We start from the raw sequence: 18567 nt of genomic DNA, 5'->3' as shown, positions 1-18567 counted from the left end.
CAAAAGTAACATAATAAATCATTTCAAGTTCCTCATTTTGAAGCAAACCAGACGGCACAATTTTCACTTTTTTTAACGGATAGCTAGGGGCACACTCCAACACTCCAACACTCCAACACTCAGATGTAATTTACAAACAAAGTCTTTCTGTTTAGTGAGTCCACCAGATCCGAGGCAGTAGGGTTGACTAGGGATGTTCTCTTGATATGTGTGAATTGGACCATATTCCTGTCAAAATGTAACGAGCACTTTTGGGTGTCAGGGGAAAATGTATGTAATAAAAAGTACATTATTTTATTTTAGGAATGTAGTGAAGTAAAAGTTTCCAAAAATATAAATTGTTAAGTACAGATACCACAAAAAACTGTGGGAAACTAGTACTTTCAAGTATTTTTAAATAAGTACTTTACACCACTGGCTAGGTTGTAGCAACCTCATGATGGGTACAGGGAAAATTTGAGCATCATGTTGTAGCCTAAACCTATCAATGTTATATTGAACTGGGTGAATGGAATATGAATGAGTCATCCAATATGCTGTAACATAAATGAGGCCATGCTCATAAAAAAAATCGTCCTCCCTAAAATTAAATTGCACCTACTGCCCCTGACACACACCTACATGCGCACACACACACACACACACACACACACAAACCTACATACACACAAACACACCCACCTACAAACACAAATGCGCACTTTGATCCATTTCTACGGAATGCCCCATAAACAAGTCAATATATTAGTTAACAATTGTTAAAAAATAATAGCTGCTTCCTTGTGGCCAGGTGTGTAAAGGTGCTCCTCTCTCTCCATCTGAGCAGAACCTACTTGTATCTACTTGTGATTCACTCTACAACAGTGAAACAAACATTAGGCAGCAGGTAACATAGATGGTTGTTAGGTTTCCCATTAATAACTAAAGGGGTAAAAAGTTCAGTCAAAATCTTAAGATTTACATTAGTAAGTCTCAACACTGCTTGATATTATAGATCCACACAAGTACTTTTTTGACAGGAAAAGGGTCATGAGTATCCAGGAAAAAGGCTATAAGTTGCACTTTGCTATATTGTAGGAGCACTGCAGAAAGCCCAGCATGAAGTTCACAGCAGAATATGATTAATTACCTAGTTTCTTTCTAGGTTCCTTCCTTTTACTGTAGGGTTCCTTCTTTGTTCCTAGCCACCGTGGTTCTGCCTCTGCCTTCTTAGCTTTGCTCTTTGAGAGTTTAAGCTGGGTAACTGTAAAGCACTGTAAACTAATTTGTGACAACTGCTGAAGTAAGAAAGGCTTTATAAAATACATTTGACTGAATTGAAAATATTTTACATAAAGATCCCCCCCAAAAAAAGAATATGGGTTTTTCATCCTGTAATAAACAACTGACCTAACACCCCTCTTCTGTCCGAGCAAACAATAAGTTAATATTATATAGCTACATGCCGCACTACAGACACCAAAATATATGACGATTGATCTCTTCTTTTTACCTGTGTTTTTAATATATTGTATGACATGACATTTTATGTATATTTCTACATACAGCACCAGTCAAAGGTTTGGACACACCTACCCATTCAAGGGTTTTCTTTATTTTTACTATTTTATACATTGTAGAATAAGAGTGTGCAAAGCTGTCGTCAAGGCGAAGGGTGGCTACTTTTCAAGAATCTCAAATATAAAATATATTTAGATTTGTTTAACACTTTTTTTTTGGTTACTAAATAATTCCATATTTGTTGTTTCATAGTTTTGGTGTTAGTTCTACAATGTAGAAAATAGTAAAAAATAAAGAAATTCTGGAATTCCAACTAAACTACTGAAAGAGTTGCTTCCTGTGCTTGGCCCTCCTATGTTGAACATAATAAACGTCTCTCTAACCACCGGATGTGTACCAAACTCACTAAAAGTGGTAGTAATAAAGCCTCTCTTGAAAAAGCCAAACCTTGACCGAGAAAATATTAAAAACTATCTGCCTATATTGAATCTTACATTCCTCCCAAACATTTTAGAGAACTCTGTTGCGCAGCAACTCACTGCCTTCCTGAAGACAAACAATGTATAATGCTTCAGTCTGGTTTTAGACCCCATCATAGCACTGAAACTGCACTTGTGAAGGTGGCTTATTACCTTTTAATGCCGTCAGACCGAGGCTCTGCATCTGTCCTCATGCTCCTAGACCTTAGTGCTGCTTTTGATACCATCAATCACCACATTATTTTGGAGAGTTTGGAAACCCAAATTGGTCTACACGGACAAGTTCTGGCCTGGTTCAGATCTTATCTGTCGGAAAGATATCAGTTTGACTCTGTGAATGGTTTGTCCTCTGACAAATCAACTGTCAATTTCGGTGTTCCTCAAGGCTCCGTTTTAGGACCACTATTGTTTTCACTGTATAGTTTACCTCTTGGGGATGTCATTCGAAAACATAATGTTAACTTTAACTGCTATGTGGATGACACACAGCTGCACATTTCAATGAAACATGGTGATGCCCCAAAATTGCACTCGCTAGAAGCCTGTGTTTCAGATATAAGGAAGTGGATGGCTGCAAACGTTCTACTTTTAAACTTGGACAAAACAGAGATGCTTGTTCTAGGTCCCAAGAAACAAAGAGATCTTCTGTTGAATCTGACAATTAATCTTGATGGTTGAACAGTCGTCTCAAATAAAACTGTGAAGGACATCAGCGTTACTCTGGACCCTGATCGCTCTTTTGATGAACGTATCAAGATTGTTTCAAGGACAGCTTTTTTCCATATGTAACATTGCAAAAATCAGAAACTTTCTGTCCAAAAATGATGCAGAAGAATTAATCCATGCTTTTGTTACTTCTAGGTTAGACCACTGCAATGCTCTACTTTCCGGCTACCCGGATAAAGCACTAAATAAACTTCAGTTAGTGCTAAATACGGCTGCTAGAATCCTGACTAGAACCAATTTTTGTTTTTAATCATATTATCCCAGTGCTAGCCTCCTTACACTGGCTTCCTGTTAAGGCAAGGGCTGATTTCAAGGTTTTACTGCTAACCTACAAAGCATTACATGGGCTTGCTCCTACCTATCTTTCCGATTTTGTCCTGCCGTACATACTTACACGTACGCTACGGTCACAATACGCAGGCCTCCTAATTGTCCCTAGAATTTCTAAGCAAACAGCTGGAGGCAGGGCTTTCTCCTATAGAGCTCCATTTTTACAGAATGGTCTGCCTACCCATGTGAGAGACGCAGACTCAAACGCAAACCCTTAAGTCTTTTTTGAGACTCATCTCTTCAGTAGGTCCTATGATTGAGTGTAGTCTGGCCCAGGAGTGTGAAGGTGAACGGAAAGGCTCTGGAGCAACGAACCGCCCTTGCTGTCTCTGCCTGGCCGGTTCCCATCTCTCCACTGGGATTATCTGCCTCTAACCCTATTACAAGGGCTGACTCACTGGCTTACTGGTGCTCTTCCATGCCGTCCCTAGGAGGAGTGCGTCACTTGATTGGGTTGAGTCACTGACTTGATCATCCTGTCTTTGTTGGCGCCCCCCCTTGGGTTGTGCCGTGGCGGAGATCTTTGTGGGCTATATCCCTCTAGTGGTGTGGGGGCTGTGCTTTGGAAAAGTGGGTGGGGTTATATCTTGCCTGTTTGGCCCTGTCCGGGGGTATCATTGGATGGGACCACAGTGTCTCCTGACCCCTCCTGTCTCAGCCTCCAGTATTTATGCTGCAGTAGTTTGTGTCAACAAGGGGCTAGGGTCAGTCTGTTATATCTGGAGTACTTCTCCTGTCTTATCCGGTGTCCTGTGTGAATTTAAGTATGCTCTCTCTAATTCTCTCTTTCTCTGTCTCAGAGGACCTGAGCCCTAGGACCATGCCTCAGGACTACCTGGCATGATGACTCATTCTGTCCCCAGTCCACCTGGCCGTGCTGCTGCTCCAGTTTCAACTGTTCTGCCTGCGGCTATGGAACCCTGACATGTTCACCGGACGTGCTACCTGTCCCAGACCTGCTGTTTTCAACTCTCTAGAGACAGCAGGAGCGGTAGAGATACACTTAATGATCGGCAATGAAAGTGAACTACTGTGATTATTATTATTTGACCATGCTGGTCATTTATGAACATTTGAACATGTTGGCCATGTTCTGTTATAATCTCCACCCGGCACAGCCAGAAGAGGACTGGCCACCCGTCACAGCCTGGTTTTGGCCTTTCTAGTGAGTTTTTCCTAGCTACCATGCTTCTACACCTGCATTGCTTGCTGTTTGGGGTTTTAGGCTGGGTTTCTTTACAGCACTTTGAGATATCAGCTGATGTAAGGGCTATATAAATACATTTGATTTGGAATGAGTAGGTGTGTCCAATTGTTTGACTGGTACTGTATGTACCAAGACATTCTAACACCCCCCAATACGGTAGTAATATGAGATCTGTATGTAGTGGACATCTATTTTGTGCATGAGGTCATTTTTCCAACAATTGTTTACATACAGATCATTTCACTTATAATTCAATGTTTCACAGAAATGTACATACACTAAGTTGACTGTGCCTTTAAACAGCTTGGAAAATTCCAGAAAATTATGCCATGGCTATAGAAGGTTCTAATAGGCTAGTTGACATCATTTGAGTCAATTGGAGGAGTACCTGTGGATGTATTTCAAGGCCTACCTTCAAACTCAGTGCCTCTTTGCTTGACATCATGGGAGGATCCGCCAAGAACTCAGAAAAACAATTGTAGACCTCCACAAGGCTGGTTCATCCTTGGGAGCAATTTCTAAACGCCTGAAGGTACCACGTTCATCTGTACAAACAATAGTATGCAAGTATAAACACCATGGGACCACGCAGCCATCATACCGCTCAGGTATGAAACGCGTTCTGTCTCCTAGAGATGAACGCATCTTGGTGCAAAAAGTGCAAATCAATCCCAGAACAACAACAAAGGACCTTGTGAAGTTGCTGGAGGAAACGTGTACAAAAGTATCTATATCCACAGTAAAACGTGACCTATATAGGCATTCAGCAACGAAGAAGCCACTGCTCCAAAACAGCCATAAAAAAGCCAGACTACGGTTTGCAACTGCACATGGGTACAAAGATCATACTTTTTGGAGCAATGTCCTCTGGTCTAATGAAACAAAAATAGAACTGTTAGGCCATAATGTCCATTGATATGTTTGGAGGGAAAAGGGGGAGAACACCATCCCAATCGTGAAGCACGGGGGTGGCAGCATCATGTTGTGGGGATGCTTTGCTGCAAGAGGGACTGGTGCACTTCACAAAATAGTTAGCATCATGAGGTAGGAAAATTGTGGATATATTGAAACAACATTGGAGTGGCCATCACAAAGCCTTGACCTCAATCGTATAGAAAATGTGTGGGCAGAACTGAAAAAGCGTGTGCGAGCAAGGAGGCCAACAAATTCGATTCAGTTACACCAGCTCCATCAGGAGGAATGGGCCAAAATTCACCCAACTTATTGTGGTAAACATTTGACCCAAGTTAAGCAATTTAAAGGCAATGCTACCAAATACTAATTGAGTGCATGTAAACTTCTGAACCACTGGGAATTCTGATGAAAGAAATAAAAGCTGAAATAAATCATTCTCTCTACTATTATTCTGACATTTCACATTCTTAAAATAAAGTGGTGATCCTAACTGACCTAAGACAGGGAGTTTTTACTCTGATTAAATGTCAGGATTTGTGCGTGAGTTTAAATGTACTTGGCTAAGGAGTATGCAAACTTCTGATTTCAACTAATATATAAATGTGTATTTCCACTCCATGAGGTTGGAATAGAGCTGTTTGAAAAGACGGCCTACGACGGCCTGAAATTTTAATCTGTTTTGGTGGGATGGAGATTTGTCCTTCTGTGGTGACATCACCATTCCGTAAAAAAATATATAAACCAATTAGAAAGAGATCCAAACTTCTCTGCCAATATCAGAACATGTTCAGACCACTCAGACCAGTCCCAGACAGTCCTAGTAAAATTCTTACTTGAGAAATTACCCTTTGTGATAGAAGCTTGTTTTATTTTTGAACATATTAATTTAAAACAAATCACAGTACAGTGCTTAATGGTTACCCAGAAACAATTTGATATTGAGATAAAAGAAACATCTGCATTGTACATTTTAAGATAGCTAGGTGAGACAACCACATACAGTATCAGTCAAATATACAGAACACGAACATTCCATTCCAGCAAAACAATATGAGTATACCAAACACGGAGAACACCTGCTCTTTCCATGACATAGACTGACCAGGTGAAAGCTATGATCCCTTATTGATGTCACTTGTTAAATACACATCAATAAGTGTAGATGAAGGGGAAGAGACAGGTTATGGATTGTGTATGTGTGCCATTCATAGGGTGAATGGGCAAGACAAAATATTTACAGTGAGGTCCATAAGTATTGGGACAGTGACACATGTTTTGTTGTTTGGTTCTGTACTCAAGCACGTTGGATTTGAAATGATACAATAACTGAGGTTAAAGTGCAGACTGTCAGCTTTAATTTGAGGGTATTGGCATCCGTATCGGGGGAACCATTTAGAAATTACAGCACTTTTTGTAAATAGTCAGCCAATTTCAGGGGACAAAAAGTACTCGGACAAATACACTTATGTTTATAAAGTAGTCAAAGGTTTAGTATTTTGTCCCATATTCCTTACATCAAGATTGTTACTCTACAAACTTGTTGGATGCGTTTGCTGTTTGTTTTGGTTGTTTTTAAGATTATTTTGTGCCCAATCTAAATGAATGGTAAATCATGTATTATGTCATTTTGGAATCACTTTTATTGTCAAAAAGAATATAACATGTTTCTAAACAGTTCTACATTAATCTGGATGCTACCATGATTACGGATAGTCTTGAATGAATCGTGAATAATGATGAATGAGAAAGTTACAAGTGCAGAAATAACATACCCCCAAGACATGCTAACCTCTCACCATTACAATAACAGGGGAGGTTAGCATTTTGGGGGGGGATGATATTTGTTTGTCTAACTTTTTCACTCATCATTATTCACGATTCATTAATCATGTTAGCATCCACATTAGTGTACACATGTTTAGAAATGTAGTGTATTGTATCATTTCAAATCCAAAGTTCTGGAGTACAGAGCCAAAACCACAAAACAATGTGTCACTGTCCCAATACTTTTGGAGCTCACTGTAAGTTCCTTTCAACGGTGCTGGGTTTTTCACACTTAACAGTTTCCCGTGTGTATCAATAATGATCCACCACCCAAAGGACATCCAGCCAACCTGAAACAAATGTGGGAAGCGTTGGAGTCAACATAGGCCAGCATCCCTGTGGAATGCGTTCGACACCTTTGGTATACAAAAAAAACATTTTAATACACATCTAAAATCTATTAATAAAATGTTTTGAAAACAGTCATATTTTACCCACACACATGAAGGTACCTGAGCATTTATTCCTATGACAAAATACACTTTAGAAAAACTGGTGGATATAGCGTTTTGGGACGAAACTCTTCAATGATTTAGGGTAATAAGAACCGAGCCATAAGCACACATGATCCTGTTATTTTGCACTTTGATCCATTTCTACGGAATGCCCCATAAACAAGTCGATATATTAGTTAACTATTGTTCAAAAATAATAGTTGCTTCCTTGTGGCCAGGTGTATAAAGGCGCTCCTCTCTCTCCATCTGAACAGAACCTACGGTATCTACCTGTGATTCACTCTACAACAAGTATGTTTTCTACGCACTCTGAAGTATTCTCTGTTGCTGAATTTGTTTTGACCTCTTCTCCCTGTTTCCCTCTCTCCCTCTCTCTCTCTCTCTGAGGAGACTATCACCATGGCGATGATGACCATTCTTCTGCTTCTCAGCGCTGCCTTGGCTTTGGGCAATGCAAGTAAGATACACACACACACACACACACTTTACATTATTCATTCTGTATTTTTTATGTTGTAGCAAAATTGTGTGTGTATATTTGACACCGTTCCACTGATTCAACTCCAGTCATTACCACAAGCCCGTCCTCCCCAATTAAGGTGCCACCAACCTCCTGTGGTGTGTGTGTGTGTATGTGTATGTGTGTGTTGTATTTAAAATAACACCACTGTTGATGTTTCAGAGCCCTTACAGGAGGCCAATGATGTGGATCAACTCCTTGCTTTTGGTAGGTTTTATACGGCCCCCTGCAGTAAAACGTCAGCATTTATGTCTCCACTCAAATAGCTAATATTCCACCATCATCATTGACTTGTCTATGTTTTTGTAGAGGACAAAGGAGAGGAGGCAAACTGTGTTGAACAAAAACCGTCTGCCATTTTAAACCCCTGGTGGTAACAGATGCAACATAATATGGGGTGTGTATCACTTTGACTTACAGAGGCTAAGGGGGTGGCGGAGCTGCATGAGTTGCAGCAGGTGCAGGAGGAGGAGCAGCAGGTGCATCAGAAAACCAGCCAGTATCTGGTGTGACCACCATTTGCATCCTGCAGCGCGACACATCTCCTTCACATGGAGTTGACCAGGCTGTTGATTGTGGAATGTTGTCCCACTCTTCTTCAATGGCTGTGCGTACGCGTCGATCCAGTACATGCCAAACATGCTCAATGGTATGCAGGCCATTTTCAGCCTTCCAGGATTTGTGAACAGATCCTTGCGACATAGGGCTGTGCATTATCATGCTGAAACAAGAGGTGATGGCGACAGAAGAATGCCACTACAATGGGCTTCAGGATCTCATCATTGGTAAAATGCAATTCTGTTTGTTGTCCGTAGTTTATTGCCTGCCCACACAATCACACCGCCACCATGGGGCACTCTGTTCACAACGTTGACATCAGCAAACCGCTCATCCACACGACGCCATACACGTGGTCTGCGGTTGTGAGGCCGGTTCGATGAACAGTACTGTAAAAATCTCTAAAACTACATTGGAGGTGGCTTATGGTAGAGTAATGAACACTAAATTCTCTGGTAACAGCTTTGGAGGACATTCTTGCCGTCAGCATGCCAATTGCACGCTCCCCTCAACTTGAGACATCGGTGGCATTGTGTTGTGTGACAAAGCTGCACATTTTAGAGGCCTTTTATTGTCCCCAGCACAAGTTGCAACTGTGTAATGATCATGCTGTTTAACCAGCTTCTTGATATACCACACCTGTCAGGTGGATAGATTATCTTAGTAAAGGAGAAATGCTCACTAACAGGAATGTCAACAAATTTGTCAACAGTTGGGAGAAATAATCTTTTTGTGTATATGTAACATTTCTGGGATCATTTAGTTCAGTTCATGAAACATAGGACTAAAACTTTACATGTTGCGTTTCTATTTTTGCTCAGCGTAATTTACCTTACTTTTCTCATTTAAATTACAGAGAGAACAAAACCAAAACAACAACGTTAACTGTTTCTATTTATTTTTTCTTCTTCCATTTTGATATGCCTCTATAATATGCCTCTTTTTGATTCAGTCAATGTTAGGAACTCAACCCTCTAACAATTTGAGACTACACTAGGCCTATAGTGACTGACTGTCTGTGTGCGGGTGGGGTTTGTGAACAGAACAAGATATGGCTTTGGAGCGACGGGTCCAGGTTTGATTACCATGGCTGGAACCCAGGAGAGCCTAGCAACAACAACAGAGAGAGATGCCTAGAGATGAACTTTGGCGGTAAAGGATATAGCTATATATACAGTATATCAACCATTGTATAGCAGAGTACCACCTTGTTGTGTAGTTGTTCTTAGTAAAAAGAGTGTAATACAATGAGAGAAATGTGTGAAACCTGGGCTTGTTTATTCACATTTTGTCTCGTAGTCTTACAATGCTTTCTGTATCTGTTTTTCTCTCCCTAATCCCATAACTTCTGTGTACTCTTAAAATGGCGCACACATATTTAACATACACAACAAACACCTATTTTGGCAAATAAAAATAGTATAAAGATATTCTAGGATATACAGTGCAAATATTGACTTGTGTATTTTCTCTCTACAGTACATAAGCGCTGGAACAACAAACCCTGTCACTACACACTACCCTCCATCTGCTCTAAAAGACTATGCTAGATGAACCTCATGTTTATTACTTAATATATTACTGCATAGATTACTTTAATCAGTTTTTAATTAATATACTTGTTGTATACTTGTGATGTATAAATAAAGTTTGATTTCATTTGACTTGTGTCTGGATATTTGACTTATGTATGTCTGCATAAAAGCTGTCTCACATGACAGCCATCTGCACTGATGTGACGGCTGTTGGAAGGAGAGGACCAAGATGCAGCGTGGTACGTTTTCACGATTTTTATTAAACTGAACACTGAAATAACAAAGAGAAGGAACGAAACCGAAAGAGTTCTGTCTGGTGCAGACACAAAAACAGAAAACAACTACCCACAAAACACAGGTGGGAAAAGGCTCCCTAAATATGGTTCTCAATCATGGACAGCTCCCTCTGATTGAGGACCACACCCGGCCAAACACACAGAAATAGAAAACACAGAACACAAAACATAGAATGCCAACCCCAATTTACGCCCTTGACCAAACCAAAATAGAGACATAAAAAGGATCTCTAAGGTCAGGGTGTGACAACTGATCTGTCTGATATCTCGCAAACACTCATGGGATGCTAAAAAGAAGTCTGGCTACAATATGCTGCCAAAACATTTTAAAATGTTACCAAGGTGACATCGTCCACTGAACCCCCTTTCACCCTCAAAAGAGTCAGAGTTAATCTTACCAAAAACTATAAACCTGTAGCTTTTTTTCAGTTTTTTTGTAAAATATTTATGAAATTTGAAATGTACACGCTAGCTAGCGTTTTGTGAACTAAACTCAAATCAATCCATATGAAACAAACGGCAGGGATGCTAACAACACCAGTTCACACACTCAATGCTGAATAGGCTCTACAGCTAGCTAGCTAGTTAGCTAGTGTAGTGAAGTTCTAGCTATTTGACTAATTGGACTAACTTTTCATGATGTCTGTTCTGCCATGGTCAGTGCGCCGAGTGCTACAAAACAGCTGACTGCTCTCTGCTGCCTTATCGCGTTGGCCAAATGTGACAAAGTAGCAAGGCACAGTTCCAGCGGTCAGAGTCAGATACATGTTGATTTCTTAGAAGGTGGCAGGTTGCAACCAAAATTATTTTCCAATCGTTTAGTTCAGAACCATACTTTTTTCCATTCTGTTCCACTGTTTCGACCAGCAAAATGAAGTTCACAATCAGTTTGAACCCAAAACATGTATAGGTTGACAGCTCGCCTTTTGTTCCTTTTTAAACCTCCAAAATATACAATATAAAACAATGTCCATACAAACTATCAAAAACCAAATGTTAATTAAACTAAATCAGCCTGCTTTTCTGTTTTAATCAGGTTAGTAATTAGTTCACACAGGCTTAGAAGAATCCTGTGATGGCGGGACATTTCCTGGCAACAGTAGTCCTTGCAGTGCTTCTGTCATTAAGTCTTGGAGTCCCAGACACTTCTCAGCTGCAGATATAATGATGCCCAGCTTCTTGGACTTCTTGGACACTTGAGAAGTACAATTATTAACTGTGGATATAAATGCTACAAAATCCACCTTCACAATAAGTGTATCCAGATCACTTGATTGATGTATAACTTTTGCAACTGTTTGTGGTGCATCCACCACCATGTCTTCTTCAGAACTGTTGCCTCTCACCCCTTTAACTCTCTTCACTGCCTCCACATAGGAGATCTGCTGTACAGCCCTGATACTTGACACATCAACCTCTTTCAGCCTGATGAGGCACTCAGGCAATTTGGAAATATGGTCCCCAACACAGTTACAACATTTTACATATTCAATAACATATTCCTTCTGTCAAAACTGTCCACTTCATCCGTCGATAATTTTGCGAACCACAATGCACACTCCCTTTGCTCTTTTGATACACACAATATCAACACCATACCACTCCTGGTTACTTTGACTGTATCCACTTTTCCCAACACCTTCCTCACCTTCCTCATGACTTCAAAGGGGTTTCCCAAATACACATCCTCATCCCAAAAACGTACTACAACAAACAACGATTCATCAGACTAATTTTCCACAACAATTTGTGCCCTTTTTGTTCCATTCTTGGACTTCACTGTTGTCCATTCATCTTTCTCTCTAACTGTACTCAACGTCCTTTCAGCTTCAAATGACACTTCTGCTTCTGCCATCCCATTGAACAAGTCAATCCATTCTGCTCTAATTAAAACTTATTCAGGATTGGTGGGTCCCCTGTGGACAGTAGAGTTAACGTAGGCTAATGCAATTAGCATGAGCTTGTAAGTTACAAGAACATTTCCCATGACAAAGACATATCTGATATTGGCAGAAAGCTTAAACTCTTGTTAATCTAACTGCACTGTCCAATTTACAGTAGATAGTACAGTGAAGTAATACCATGATATTGTTTGAGGAGAGTGCACAGTTTTGAACATGAAAAGTTATTAATAAACAAATTAGGCACATTAGGGCAGTCTTGATACAACATTTTGAACAGAAAAGCAATGGTTCATTAGATCAGTCTAAAACTTTGCACATACACTGCTGCCATCTGGTGGCCAAAATCTACATTGCACCTGGGCTGGAATAATACATTATGGCCTCTCTCTTGCATTTCAAAGATGCAACAAAATAAATACAAAAAAAACGGTTGGTTTTTTTCTTTGTATTATCTTTTACCAGATTAAATGTGTTGTATTCTACTACATTCCTTTCACATTTCCACAAACTTCAAAGTGTTTCCTTTCAAATGGTACCAAGGGTATGTCATTTTAGGCGAAAATTGAAAAAAAGGGCCCTTATTCCTGAATTATGCTTGTAAAGTTGTCAGTAGGCGACAGTAACCAATGCTACAGAGTGGAGGGGCATATAGTCTACATACATGCATACCAACTGGCAAAGACACTGGAATGAGTGTCTGAGTGACAGAGGGCTTTGCATAGGCGCTTTGTTTAGATTTTTATGGGGCTGAAAAAAAATGCCTGAAACATAAAATAACATTAACTGGTTCTTAAGATTTTAAAATAAGGGTTCTGTTCCAGAACAGTATAGATCACTTTCATTTTTTGGTTACTGCACCTGTACATAGCACATCTGTAAACAGCCCATCTATCTACCTCATCCTCATACTGTATTTATTTATTTATTTATTTATCTTGCTTCTTTGCACCCCAGTATCTCTACTTGCACATTCATCTTCTGCACATCTACCATTCCAGTGTTTAATTGCTATATTGTAATTACTTCGCCACCATGGCCTATTTATTGCCTTAACTCCCCTATATTACCTCATTTGCACTCACTGTATATAGACTTTTTTGTCTTCTTTTTTTCTACTGTATTATTGACTGTATGTTTTGTTTATTCCATGTGAATCTGAGTTGTTGTATGTGTCGAACTGCATGCTTTATCTTGGCCAGGTCACAGTTGCAAATGAGAACTTGTTCTCAACTAGCCTACCTGGTTAAATAAAGAAATAATAATAATTATAATAAATAATAATCATTTTTTTATTAAAAAAAATAAAAAATAAGACAGATCGGTTGAGGGACGAGTGTCAACTAGGAGTGACATGACCACAACGGCCACGTTGCGTGTCCGTGCATTGCAAAATAAATGTACATTTAAATTAAATAATTTTATCCAAATTGCTCGCATGCGGCTGCGTAGCCAGGCACTAAAAATAGAACTTGGTCCTTTTTCTTGACACCTGTTGCACTGCAAGTTCGCTGCAAGTACGCTGAAGTCCACAATCCAGTCAAAGTTGGTTGCCAACTGGCATATAAAGTCCACAGAAGAACACTGAAGGAGGAGAGATTAGAAACTAACTAGGTTCCCCCTTTTATCTGTGAATGAATTGTTGGAGTAGAGAACACAAGATTTTGTGTGACTCAATATGGGTCAAAATTCTTTAAAAATTCAGAAGAAAATAACCTTGTGCATTTCAAAATAACAACCTAATGTTAGATATCAGCAGCAGGCTAGCTAGCTAAATGTCAATGAATGTTTCATGTATTTTGACCTGTCCCCAAATTAATATAGTTTGTTCAGATTTCGTTTTGATATTTCAACTTGTATGTCCTGATCATGTCTGGTGTCGATGGGCACACACATTGATTTTGTCCAGTCTAGACAATTGGATAAAAGAGTGAAAGGCAATGTTTTCAGTAAAGATGCCTTTCAAATAAAACGTAAATCATAAAACTGTTAAAGAATGTGTCATGCAGAATGTGTCACGATGGCTCCACTGCCTGTTCGGGCGGTGACCTGCGGTCGTCGTCACCGGCCTACTAGCCTCCACCGATCCTTTTTTTCCTTTTCTGTTAGTTTAGTCTTATTAGTTGCACCCGTTCCTATTTGTGTTTTCCTGATTTTCTAGCCTATTTAAGCTTGCTAGGCCCGTTCTAGTTTGTGCAGGATTATTTTGTGTTCACGTTTAGTGTTGGCAGTGGTTTTGTGCTTTGGACTGTTTTACCCTGTGTTTTGGGTTGGTCAGTGTGACCGCTTGTGCCGGAATAAATAGCCTATTTTTCTTGAACCCTCTGCTCTCTGCACCTGACTCCTAACTTCCACTCCTATTCACCCGTGACAGAATGTGCATGTTTGTTGCTTTTATTATTACATTTTATTGGCAGTATTGTAAGAGATAGTACTAACAGTTAGTGGAAAAAATATATATATACAGTTGAAGTGTACATACACCTTACCCAAATACATTTAAACTCAGTGTTAATCCTAGTAAAAATTCCCTGTTTTATGTCAGTTAGGATCACCACTTTATTTTAAGAATGTGAAATGTCAGACTAAGAGTAGAGAGAATGATTTATTTCAGCTTTTATTTCTTTCATCACATTCCCAGTGGGTCAGAAGCTTACATACACTAAATTAGTATTTGGTAGCATTGCCTATAAATTGTTTAACTTGGGTCAAACGTTTTGGGTAGCCTTCCACAATAAGTTGGATGAATTTTGGCCCATTCCTCCTGACGGAGCTGGTGTAACTGTGTCAGTTTGTAGGCCTCCTTGCTCGCACACACTTTTTCAGTTCTGCCCACAAATTGTCTATACGATTGAGGTCAGGGCTTTGTGATGGCCACTCCAATACCTTGACTTTGTTGTCCTTAAGCCACTTTGCCACAACTTTGGAAGTATGCTTGGGGTCATTGTCCATTTGGAAGACCCAATGCGACCAAGCTTTAACTTCCTGACTGATGTCTTGAGATGTTGCTTCAATATATCTACATAATTTCCCTGCCTCACTAATTCATCTATTTTGTGAAGTGCACCAGTCCCTCCTATAGCAAAGCACCCCCACAAAATGATGCTGCCACCCCCATGCTTCACGGTTGGCATGGTGTTATTTGGCTTGCAAGCCTCCCCCTTCTTCCTCCATTCATAACGATGGTCATTATGGCCAAACAGTTCTATTTTTGTTTCATCAGACCAGAGGACATTTCTCCAAAAAGTACGATCTTTGTCTCCATGTGCAGTTGCAAACCGTAGCCTGGCTTTTTTATGGCAGTTTTGGAGCAGTGGCTTCTTCCTTGCTGTGCGGCCTTTCAGCTTATTTCGATATAGGACTCGTTTTACTGTGGATATCAATACTTTTGTACCTGTTTCCTCCATAATCTTCACAAGGTCCTTTGCTGTTATTCTGGGATTGATTTGCACTTTTCGCACCAAAGTACGTTCATCTCTAGGAGACAGAACACGCCTCCTTTCTGAGCGGTATGACGGATGCGTGGTCCCATGGTGTTTATACTTGCAAACTATTGTTTGTACAGATGAACGTGGTACCTTCAGGCGTTTAGAAATTGCTCCCAAGGATGAACCAGACTTGTGGAGCAGTCAATTTAAATAAATTCATTAGGCCCTAATACAGATATGTATTTGTTGGTCATAGATACCTACAAAATGTAAAGGAGTGGATCACAAAACCAGTCAGTATCTGGTGTGACCACTATTTGCATCTCCTTTGCATGCAGTTGATTAAGATGTTTATTGTGGCCTGTGGAATGTTGTCCTGCTCCTCTTCAATGGTTGTGCAAAGTGGCTGGATATTGGCAGGAACTGGAACACGCTGTGGTAAACATTGATCCTGAGCATTCCAAACAAGCTCAATGCGTGACATGTCTGGTGAGTACGCAGGCCACGGAATAACTATGACATTTTCAGCCTACAGGAATTGTGTACAGATCCTTGCGACATGGGGCTGTGCATTGTCATGCTAAAAAAGTAGATGATGGCGGTGGATGATTGGCACAACATTGGGCCTCAGGATCTCGTCACAGTATCTCTGTGCATTAAAATTGCCATTGATGAAATGAAATTGTGTTCATTGTGTGTAGCTTATGCCTGCCCATACCATAACCATTATCCACCATGTTCACAACGTTAACATCAGCAAACCGCCAGCCCACACGATGCCATTCATGCTGTCTGCCATCTGCCCAGTACAGTTAATCCAGTACGGATTCATCCTTGAAGAGCACACTTCTCCAGCGTGCCAGTGGCCATCAAAGGTCAGCATTTTCCCACTGAAGTTGGTTATGATGCCGATCTGCGGTCAGGTCAAGACCCTGGTGAGGACAACAAACATGCAGATGAGCTTCCCAAAGACGGTTTCTGACAGTCTGTGCTGAAAATCTTTGGTTCTGCGAACCCACAGTTTCATCAGCTGTCCGGGTGGCTGGTCTCAGACGATGAAGAAGCCTGATGTTGAGGTCATGGGCTGGCAGGGATACACATGGTCTTTTGTGAGGCCGGTTGGACGTACTGCCATATTCTCTATAATGACTGCGGCTTATGGTAGAAAAATGTAAATTGAATTCTCTGGCAACAGCTCTGGTGGACATGCAGTCAGCATGTCAATTGCACGCTCCCTCAAAACTTGAGACATCTGTGGCATTGTGTTGTGACAAAACTGCACATTTTGGAGTGGCCTTTTATTGTCCCTAGCACAAGGTGCACCTGTGGAATGATCCTGCTGTTCACCTTCATATGCCACACCTGTCAGGTGGATGGATTATCTTGGTAAATGAGATATGCTCACTAAAAGGGATGTAAACCAATTTATGAAAGACATTTAAGAGAAATATGCTTTATGTGCATATGGAACATTTCTGGGATCTTTTATTTAAGCTCATGAAATATGGGACAAACACTTGTTGCGTTTATATTTTTGTTCAGTCTATGTCCCCATCAGTCAAACAATATCTGGGAATAAGACACAGTCAGGACCACAGAGTCTGCAGTGACTGAACCACAAGTGAGTGATGTCTTGACGTTTGATGAATTTAATGTTTATATGTTGTGACAAGTTGTGAATCGCCAGTGTCGAGCAAATCAAGACTCCACACTGCCTCAAAGTGCCAGGCCTCCATTCCAACCATCAAGACCCTCTGTGTTGATAGTCTGGACAGCCTGCTTAGTGGTTGCTTAGAGGTCTGTTATCACAGGGAAAGTATTTGAGTTTCAAAATTGGGGTGTTTAAGGTATCGTGTACTACACTGTCTGTTTGAGTTATAGAGAAGGATGTTGAAGTTGCAGTTATGTCGTGAGGAGAACACACTGGAGTCATTTATCCTTTGGTTGGAGTGGGCAATGTATACTGTAGGTGGAGCTATTTAACAAATCATAACACCACTTGTGGAATCTCAGGGGTTGGCACTCTCACTCTCACTCTCACTCTCACTCTGTGCGCATGCGTGTGTCTGTGGGAGAAGATGTATGCTTGTGTGTACAGCTCTTGTTCTTACTAAATAACATTGCCCCTGAGAAAATCTCTACAATGGTTTGTGTACATTCTGACTGTCTTGGAAGAATAGAAATTCAAAATTTAAATCACATTGTTCACATTGTGTGTGTGTGTATGAGCGAGTGTGCGTGCACATGTGTGTCTGTGTGCCCGCAAGTACACGTGTGCATGCGTGTGTGCATTAGTGCACACATGCTTGAGTTGTATCATGTAAAATTGTGACATCTTAGGATATTAGTGTGAGAGATCATATACAACTAGCTCTCATAGTCGCACTGCAGATTTAGACGTTCATCCACATTCCTCCAAACGTCTAATTTCGAAGATGCTCCAAGTTGCTCTTAGTGTTAGAAAGGCATTCTTTTATCCACTTTTTTTTCAGGGTGGGAAGCGGGTGCGAGGAGGGTGCTGTGGGATTATTTAAGATAGTCTTTGAAGCTTCATGGGGAAGCTGGTTCCAACATTGGGTTGCCAGGACAGAGAAGACCTTGTACTGGGCTTAGCAGGAGCCGTAGGGGTGGGAGGACCAAGAGACAGAATGGAGTGCTCGGGTTGGGGTGTAAAGTTTGAGCATAACCTGAATGTAGGGATGCGTAGTTCCTCTTGCTGCTCTGTAGGCAAGTACCATGGTCTTGTAATGGATGCGAGCTTTGACTGGAAGCCAATGGAGTGTGCGGAGGAACAGAGTGACATTGGAGAACTTGGGAAGGTTGAATACCACAAACGGGGAGCCCAGCCAACAGTGAATTGCAGTAGTCCAGACAGGAGATGACAAGTGCCTGG

The 18567-nt window shown here is 40.7% G+C and overlaps 2 long non-coding RNA genes and 1 other non-coding gene across 3 annotated transcripts in view; all 3 read left to right on the top strand.

The window, feature by feature from the left end:
- LOC149982671 (uncharacterized) overlaps positions 1–18567 on the top strand; it is a 216866-nt gene that overhangs the window by 43049 nt on the left and 155250 nt on the right. The window lies entirely within an intron of this gene.
- LOC110527149 (uncharacterized) lies at positions 7823–8440 on the top strand. The gene is made up of 3 exons (XR_016497491.1): positions 7823–7893; positions 8119–8163; positions 8377–8440. It is a non-coding gene; the product is annotated as an uncharacterized LOC110527149 (transcript).
- Positions 9558–10178, top strand: LOC149982672 (uncharacterized). Its single transcript, XR_016497490.1, has 2 exons — positions 9558–9666; positions 9994–10178. It is a non-coding gene; the product is annotated as an uncharacterized LOC149982672 (long non-coding RNA).

Source organism: Oncorhynchus mykiss, chromosome 7 (genome assembly GCF_057628025.1).
Source record: "Oncorhynchus mykiss isolate SJ-2025 chromosome 7, ASM5762802v1, whole genome shotgun sequence".
Lineage (NCBI taxonomy): Eukaryota > Metazoa > Chordata > Actinopteri > Salmoniformes > Salmonidae > Oncorhynchus > Oncorhynchus mykiss.
This window is presented reverse-complemented; position numbering and strand designations above follow the sequence as displayed.